General features: G+C 38.0%; 1 non-coding gene across 1 annotated transcript; it reads left to right on the top strand.

Moving 5' to 3' along the window:
• Nucleotides 1–5,267: 5,267 nt before the first annotated feature.
• LOC131897259 (U1 spliceosomal RNA) lies at nt 5,268–5,425 on the top strand. Its single transcript, XR_009375619.1, has one exon. It is a non-coding gene; the product is annotated as a U1 spliceosomal RNA (small nuclear RNA).
• The last annotated feature ends 3,484 nt before the right edge of the window (nt 5,426–8,909 follow it).

Raw genomic sequence — 8,909 nt, 5'->3', positions numbered from 1 at the left:
ATTTAGTCCTTCTGTTCTTTTATCTCTTATGTTTTATATCTCACAACTGTACAAGTTCATGATACAGCTGTGGAGTGATCCATTCAGTGTGAGGCGTTAGGATACCATTAAAAACTTTCTCAGAATATAGGGCATAGAGGGTCCGTTTTAGGAAAGATGGGTGTAACTTGCTGCCTGAAACAGAATTCCATGCCTAATTGAGCATGCAGTCACGCATGAACACACTCAGCATTTCTATCCAGAGTCTTAAAGATAGCAAAAGCCTCGGGGCCTTGAGCAGGATAAGAGCCCCGTATAAAACTGACAAAATTCCAGAGTCATGAATTGTACTGCAGTCATTTTCACTCTATTCTGCAACTTTTGCTTTTCTTACTGAGCAAATTCTTAATCCTGAAGGAACAAAATGAAGAGAAATGTAACAATTGCTACTTTCTATTGATAAAATAAGTATAATGAAAATATTCCTTTTCTATTTATTTTATTGTTGTTTGAAATGAATAAATGTAACTTTCCTCCAGAAGCATGAATGTAATTTTGGCAACATTATGAGACACTTGTATCTTAGGTAGTAGGGAATGAATTTATGTTGAGAAGGACAGTATGATGATGGTGTATCTCAATTTCTTCCCAGAACTGGTTATGTTAATATGTGTGAGTATTTGCTGCCAGATCTCATTTGTTTACTGATTTCTCAAACCTCCCAACCACCTAATTCTTCTGGGAAAACAATGTAGTGCAATGTTTTCAATCATAGGAAGAAATTTATGGTGCTACTAACAGTTTCTCTGTATATTTGCCTGTTTTGAATTCCAAATAACATACTTCCCATAACTCGAAAATCATCTGCAAGCACATGTATTTGCTTTGTTCTGGGACTCAATTATAATGTGGTTAAAAAAGAAGAGAAGAGAAAAGAAAAGTGAGTTGTAGTGGACACAGTGAAAGTGGGAGACGAAAGACTCTAATACTATCCACAAGATGCAAAACAGATGGAAACCGTGTAACTGTTTGCTGGAAGTGAAAAACTCGGTAACCATAGCATTTACAGATGACACCATCAAGAAGAAGAAGGCTAGTCTTTGGGCTGAGTCCCAGAAAATCTCAGCAGAAAATGACACTGAGAGCTCTGGGGGTGAGGATAAATTGGTTTTGGATGGATCACGGGGGGAGACTGTGACAGAAGAAGCTAAAGCATTAATCCCCAGGACCTCTACTGCCAAGTTCGGAGTTTTCCCACCCGTACCAACCCCCTCCAAAGGAAAGAAAGCCAGTCCTTAATGCTCAATACTGCCTTAGGACACAGCGAAGTCAGAGACATTGGGTGAGATCCTTACTTAGAAGTCTTCACATCACTGGATAGGTCTCTGTACTATCATTTAGTTCTTCAACATCTAACCTACCTATCACCATTTTATAATCTCAGACAAAGAAAGATTTCAGGCAATTCTTCGTAGAAAAATGAATTGGATCCTGAATACTCTTCCCCAAATAAAACAATAATCCCCTTATAATGAATTATGAGAAGTATAAGGATTTTTAAGACAAATAAAATAATTTACATTTCATATTAAAATAACAAGTAAAAAAAATCACAATTTCAATAGTGAAATTAAATATAGAGTAATTACATAGTGTGTATCATCATTATACTTAATATTAATGGAATTCTTATTTGAGAAATCATTTAATTGTACTGGGGCTCAAACTGCTTCTAATTATTAAATTTCTTTGAAATAGTTATATATGAACAATAACATATAATGAGAAATTGAAATCCATCATTTTTTAAAACACAAAAAGTCCTGTATGTAGATACCTATAAATAATGATGCCAGTTCACAAGTATGTGATCTTTTAAACTTCTGTCCTGAAATGCAGATTCAGAAAATGATATAAAACTTACAGGAAATACCATTGAATCTTCCCTGAATCTCTTTTAATAGTGACATGTTATATAGATATCAAAATACAAATAGTGGGAAACTGACTTTCCTCACCTGTCACAGAGGATGAGGTAAGCTCTGCTTGCTTTGTCTGCATCAGAAGGTAGAACTGAGGAAGAGGCAGCAGTCCAGGGATAGAGGTAGTAATATAACCTTGCTATTGACCATTCATGCTTATTGTGAGGACAACTCAAATTATTATAGATATTAAAAATTACTACAGCTTTAGCTGTCAGATAATTTCTGAGACTATGGTTGACAATCCTTAAAATATATGATTGATTTAAATAAAACCCACTATTATCAAAAGGATCAGCATAAACAAATACACACACACATACACACACATACACACACACACACACACACACACACACACACACACACACACACACCATAGGTGCATACTTAACTATAGGTAATAGTTTAAGAGATCAAGTATTTTTTCTTACAATTTTTAGCCTATCTTAGTATGTGAACCACACTGCAGTTTCATAATTGCACTTCCATTGACAGCTAAGAATGCTGACTCTCTTGTCATGTTCTTACTACAGTGTCTTTTTTTGGTAAAAATATTCATTTGTGTCCTTCAGCTACACTCTTATTGTGCTGTATGATTTTTTTTTACCTGCTGAATTTTGAGGACTGTTTGCATATTCAAGATTCAATTCTTTTTCTTCCTCTTAACAGGCTTTGAATGAAAGTTTTAAGTAGTACAATCAGTATGTCAGCTGACTTTGCATCATGTTTAATGTCATATCCAATAATAATTTATTTGTCCCTGTATTATCCTGAGCTTATCCACCTTTGTATCTAGAAGTTTGTGGCACTTTTTAGTTTTAAATTTAGAATCCATTTTGAGTTGGCTTTCATGGAAAGCTGAGGAAATAAAGTTCCCTCCCCTTCCATTTTCCATCCCTTCTCCTTCCTCTTTGCCTTTTGTTAACCTTTTCCCTATACTTCCCTTACCTCCATCCCTCTCCCTTCCTTCTTTGTCTTAGCCTACAAATATCCAAATGATGTGAAATTAGATTTTTTTTCAGGGTCTCTATGTTCCATGGATCATTGTCATTATTTCCGGCAATTCAGCATTGCCTAGATAGCTATGGTTATGTTAAAAAGAATTAAATTAATTAAAGTGCATGTTTTTTTAATTCATAATAATAGTTTTAGTCTTTAGATTTAATTTGCTCCATATTGATTACATATTTTATGTAATATTTTATTTTCAGTTATTCATTTCATATTGACTAACCTGTACTTTGCACTTCTCATACAGTGAATTTGAGAGTTCACTTGGTCTGTCTTATACAAATATTGAGCTAAAGCTTTTGACATTATCTTATAATATGCATTTAATATATAATATATATTACATATACATGTAAATTGTTCTCCATTTTAGTGTGACTGTTAGTAATTTCTGTCCATTCTTATATTTCATACTAAGCTTTCTAGAAATTTATGCTTTTATCTTTTTATAAGTAAACTTTTAATGTCATTGCTCTCCTTATCTTTTCTTTATACAATTTTACTTGTGTTTGATATTACCTTTGTTTTTGTTTATTGGTTTTATTTCTCTTTTGTTTTCCACTTTTATTAAGGTGAGACCTTGTAATATGTAATTTTTTGTTCTCGCTCTTTAAAGTATGTTGGCCTCACACTCTTGGTTATTGCCCTGAGGGTTGTGATTATAAGTGTGAATCCCTTCTTCAGGTAAGATCATTTCTTGATATGATTCTTATCAAATATAACACTACTATGCTTAAACCTACTTAGCCTATAATCCTAAATAGAGAGAAGATCTTGGAGACTGTTATATAAAAAGTAGACTCTGAAGACCAGAAAATGGTATATAAATATGTATTCATGTCACTCACGAACTTTTATGCAGGTGTAAATATCTTATGACAAAGTGCCTACAGGACTGTTTAATGGGTAAAAAGCATAACTCCATGTTTACTGCTAAAAATCAAAGCTGTGTGAGAAATTTGAATTTATAAGGATGGAACTAGGATTAGAAATTGTATACTTGTCTGTTCTTTTCTTGATCTCTTCTCTTTCCTGAACTGCAAGAGACTGTATCCCTGGCGCTTGATGACTCCATCACTGAGGACTTTGCTTCATGGCTGATTTATTGTATCCAGGTACTCATTTCCTTTCCTGTCTTCTAATCATTTTGCAACTCTTCTCCTCATTTTTTTTGTTTTTACATACTTTCTGCCTTGGGAGAAAGATCCTCCTTCAAGATGTCTCAAGATCCTTGGAGTGAAGAAAGGCTAATATAAATATCCAGTTTATGGGTCAGCACCCAGTCTTTATTTTCAGTACTTTCACCAGTTATACATCTTTATATGGATTGCTGTCTGGTTCAAAAGGAAGCTTCTTTGACCAAGAATGAGAATATTTATGTGTATAAACTTAAATATTTAGCACAACCATTTAGCAAAATAATTATAGAAGGTTCTAGTCTAGAGCACTGAACATTCCCAGCCATGGGCTTTGGACAAGGATTGGAGTCCTGTGTATGAAATTATATTCTGCAGAGTGGACTTCCAATACAGTTAGAAAGCAGTTAGTTACCTCATAACAGTCCTTCCCCTATTGACTCAGTAGGCACATCTTGCCTCGCAGGTTGATATTGCAGATAGCCAGGTAGATCATTTTCTTTTCTTTCTCCAAGAATCTGCATAGAACTTTCTGGCATTGTGAAAGCTGGGTAGGAGGGAGGAAGTTTCCTGATAAGTGTATGGTTCATATCTCTATATCCTGAAGCCAAAGTATAAGATGTCTTCAACAGTAGGATCTTACCATGAAGTTATGGTGAGTAACTAAGAGCAATGGCCATAGCCTGTACTGTTTGGTAGAGCTCTGGAGCCTCCTGGGCCTATAATGGGGAGGGAGGTATCTTATGGCTTGTACTGCAAATTTCTCTTAATAACCTGTGTCTTCTGGGGAACCCTTAACTATCTGCCCTGGCAGTTAGGAATACCAGGGAAGTTTGGGTTTCCTATTTTTATTTTGGTTAATGTAAATGAGTCTTTATATGTTGCTACGTCTTTCAGTTGTTCTCATGCATATTTGTTCACAATATTATGGGATTATGTTCTAAAAATCTTGGTTGGATATATTTATCAAATCTTACCTATCTCAATTTAGGCATCTATCAATTGACTAATCCCAGTGAAATTGTTATTTTTCTAGTGTTTTAAATAACGAGAAAATTTTCCATAATGTTTTAGAAATTCTATACTTTGCTAAAAAAAAATCTAAATATTATTGGATCATTTCTTGTGTATGTGATATACTTGAGTGTGACACCAGATAAAGATTGGGTATGGACATGATCACGAAGGTGATTTTCCCAGAGTGAGGCTTATCCATTGCACTCCAGATGTGCTGACCCCTGCGATTTCCCCAAATGCAGGAAATTTGACTCCATAATTTGTGGTAGTGGGGAACTATGTTTATGCTCTCCCCTGTAAAAAAAAAAAAAAAGTAGAAAGAAAAAAAAAGATTGTGCATAGATAACCAGTTATCAACTGAGTCCCACCAAAAATAAGACTGGCAAAGCAAAATTCTCCATTGGCTTACTTCATTGTTAAGGAAGGTAGGTGTAATTTTAACTTCCTGTGTATCTTTATTGACCCCTTTGTCACCATGGTAGTAAATTAATTCTAACTACTTCCTTGATGTAACATTTGGTGGAAGCATTGATTTCTATTTAGTGCAACTGGCACACAAATAAAGTGGAAATTACAGTGCTAACTAGCAGCATACAGCATCTCCCTACTCTGCTTCACTGCTGCTGGGTTCGACAGGAAGCAATGTGGGCACATAAGCACAATAAGGGTCTGAAATAACTGAAAGTGATTTTATTTGTGAGAACATAACTTACAACCTGAAAATGTTTGAGATAAGAGATTTTAAGTATTCTGTTGCACTCAATAATTTTGGAGTTTTTGTAGTATTAAAAAAAAATGAGCTTGTAGAAAACATTGTTTCCCAATCTAGTCAGACAGTAGTGAAGGAGGAAGGTGTTATTGATAAAGCGGTGCTGTTTTCCATGTTAGAGAGGCCAGGAGGCACAACGAAACCCACTATAAGAGTTTATTAAAGAAAGGGAACAGAAGGGGTGTTTATAGGCCTCTGGAATGACCATGCAGGAAGAGAGGAAGGGGAATAGGTGGAACCCGCTTTTATAGGTTCTTCCCACACATGCACACATGGGCTTACATAGCTATACCACACATGCACATAGATTATGTGATCACGCTGCTCACAAATTATGTGATTACACCATGCACTGATTGTGTAGGACAAATGGGATGACTAAGCATCTTGCCTAGCTACTGGACAGTGCACATGCAGTCATGTAGCTGGGGGAGTGACTAGGGATTCTGACATTCCAGACTCTTTATTTTTTTATTAAAATGGCAGTTAAACGGGAATGGAGGTGCCATGTCTCCCAAAATTGCTTCCAGCTGAGTTGGTGGGTGTCGGCTAACTTTTGGGGGTAGGGAAGGGGGCTTTTGCTGGATGTCCTGAGGTAGTGGATTGTCCTCCACTGCTTTGGGAATTGTCCATTGTCTTCCTCTGCTTCAGGCTCTGTGACTGCTTGGGTCTGACAAGATGCTGGTGAGGCAGAAGAAAAGTTTGAATTATACTTATCTGAAGTGGATCTCACATATCCCAGTGAATTCAAGCAAGCTCTGGAGCTTGGAAGAATTTTTAAACATATTAAGAAGCAGTCACAGGGAATTTAAAATCTTGAGCTCGTAGCCATGATATTATAATGTTTAGTACTCTGCTATCAGAGTTTTATTGGTTAGTGTTAACAAGAAAAAGAGAGAGAAAAACCTGGAACATGCTTTTTTTCTGAGGTCAGAAATGATAGTCTTAAGTCCGCTAAGGCTCTGGAGTGAGAGAGGGTACATAGCTTGGGTAATAAACCTGATAGGGTCCTGCAACTGGATAATAATAGGGGTATGGTGCTTAGCAATAGAATGGTTCTGGGTATCCCAGACTTTGGGGTCCACCTGAGAGGCTGGCAAGGGAAATGAAATGTTAGAGGTAATAGGCTGGGTGGCTAGGAGGAGAAAGAGAGGATCTGCAGATGAGTCTGAAGTAGGCAAATGGGGGGGGAGCAAGTGAAATAAAAGCTCCTACCTTATCTAGAAAATCTCTTCCCATTAGGGGCAGAGGGCATTTTGGCAGAACTAAAAATGAGTGGGTAAGAAGGGTACCCCTGAAAATACAACTAAGTGTATTTGGTCTGGTGAGGTAGGTAAGACTGTCCTCTACCCCAACAATAGGGAGACGAGAAGGACTGAGTAAGTTGTTCTGATGTCCAAAAGGAAGGAAATGGATCACCCCAATACTGTAATGGCTACCCTGGTTCCCTGTGAGAGATGGTTGTGGTCAGGCCAGGAACAGGGCACCTTCAATCCCCGTCCATCTCCAAGCCTAGGAGATTGAATGGAGGATGGTCTTTGTTTGATGACCCTATGCCACAAGGTGCACGGGGGCAGTCAGCTGACCAGTGTCCCTCTTGGTGGTACTTTGGACAAGGCCCAAATGGTGGCATCTTGTGGGGCAGGGCAGGTGTGAGCCCAGTGGCCTTCTCTACCACACTTAAAACAGGGACCTGGGGGCCTTTGGGCAGCCAGTTAGTTAGCTTGTGCCAGCATTTGGCAGTTCTGTTTATGAGCTTTCTCATCTCTCCCATGGTACACCTTAAATGCCACCACTAAGACTTCTGCCTGTAGGGTCAGAGGCCCTCTCTCAGATGCTTAAGTTTAGCCCCGATGTCATGGAAGCTCTACAAGACAAAGTGGGTCATAAGGAGCTGTCTGCCCTCTGGGCTTTCAGGATACAGACTAGTATATTGTAAGAGAGCCTTTGTAAGCTGTTCTAAAAAATAAGACAAATTTTCTTCCTTATCTTGAATTATGTTTTTTAGCTTTTCATAGTTTACTGGTTTGAGGGCAGTCTTATGAAGACCTGCCAGGAGGCAGGTAGTAAACAGATCCCTAGCTAGAGAGCCACTCGGGGTATTTTAATCCCAACATGGGTCCTGATTGGGAACTGTCTAGGCCCTGGGTGGATGGGCAGCATGAGTTTAATGAACCTCATCTGCATGTATCCTAGCCTGCTCCCATACCCGTCAACGCTCCTCCGGAAGTAAGTTATTGGAAAGTACCATATATATCATGAAAAGATGAGGCTATAAAATTGGGTAATATATTAGAATTGTTCAATAAAGGAAGCAGAATTAGAGGTACAAGAGCCCAGGTTTTTTTTGTTTTTGTTTTTGTTTTTTTCTATCTGAGTAAGTTCTATGAGGGAGAAAGGGATGTGAAACTTAACCAGTCCATTCACCCCTGCCACCTCTGGCAAAGGGAGAATGGTTGTTGGTTTGGCATGGCCAGAGTTGGATCCCTTAGCAGCTGGTTGGAGCTGCCTGAAATTGGAGAAGAGGAGGGGGCTATAGGAGGAGCCAAAGGGACAGAGGAGCAGGAGCAGGAGGTCTGATAGGTGGAGGCTCATGTGCAGGGTCCAGAGTGGTAGTCAGAGATTCCTCAGGTTCAGGTTCCATAGCTAGGAGCACGTGAGCAGGAGAGAAGGAATTAAGAAGGCAGGGTTTAAAACTGAGGTTTAAAAAAAAAGCCTGGATATAAGGTAACTCTTTCCGTTTGCCCATTTGCTGGCAGAAGTTAGATAATTCCTGTAAAATATTGAGGTCCAAGGAGCCATTAGGTGGCCATTTTTTATTGTTATCTAAAGGATATTTAGATTACTTTTTAGTGCAAAGGCAGACAAGCTTAGAGGTCTTTAAGTAAGGGATTAAGATGAGAGGCTTAAGAGTTTCTAGAAATTTCTCTCAGAGGAGAGGTAGGACTAATAGGGTTGGAAGCTTTATTTCCCATGACCAAGGCAGAGAGAAAAAAAATGAAAAAAAAAAAA

Source organism: Peromyscus eremicus, chromosome 20 (genome assembly GCF_949786415.1).
Source record: "Peromyscus eremicus chromosome 20, PerEre_H2_v1, whole genome shotgun sequence".
In the NCBI taxonomy this organism is placed as follows: Eukaryota; Metazoa; Chordata; class Mammalia; order Rodentia; family Cricetidae; genus Peromyscus; species Peromyscus eremicus.
The sequence above is the reverse complement of the archived record's forward strand: the minus strand, read 5'-3'. Positions and strand labels throughout refer to the sequence as shown.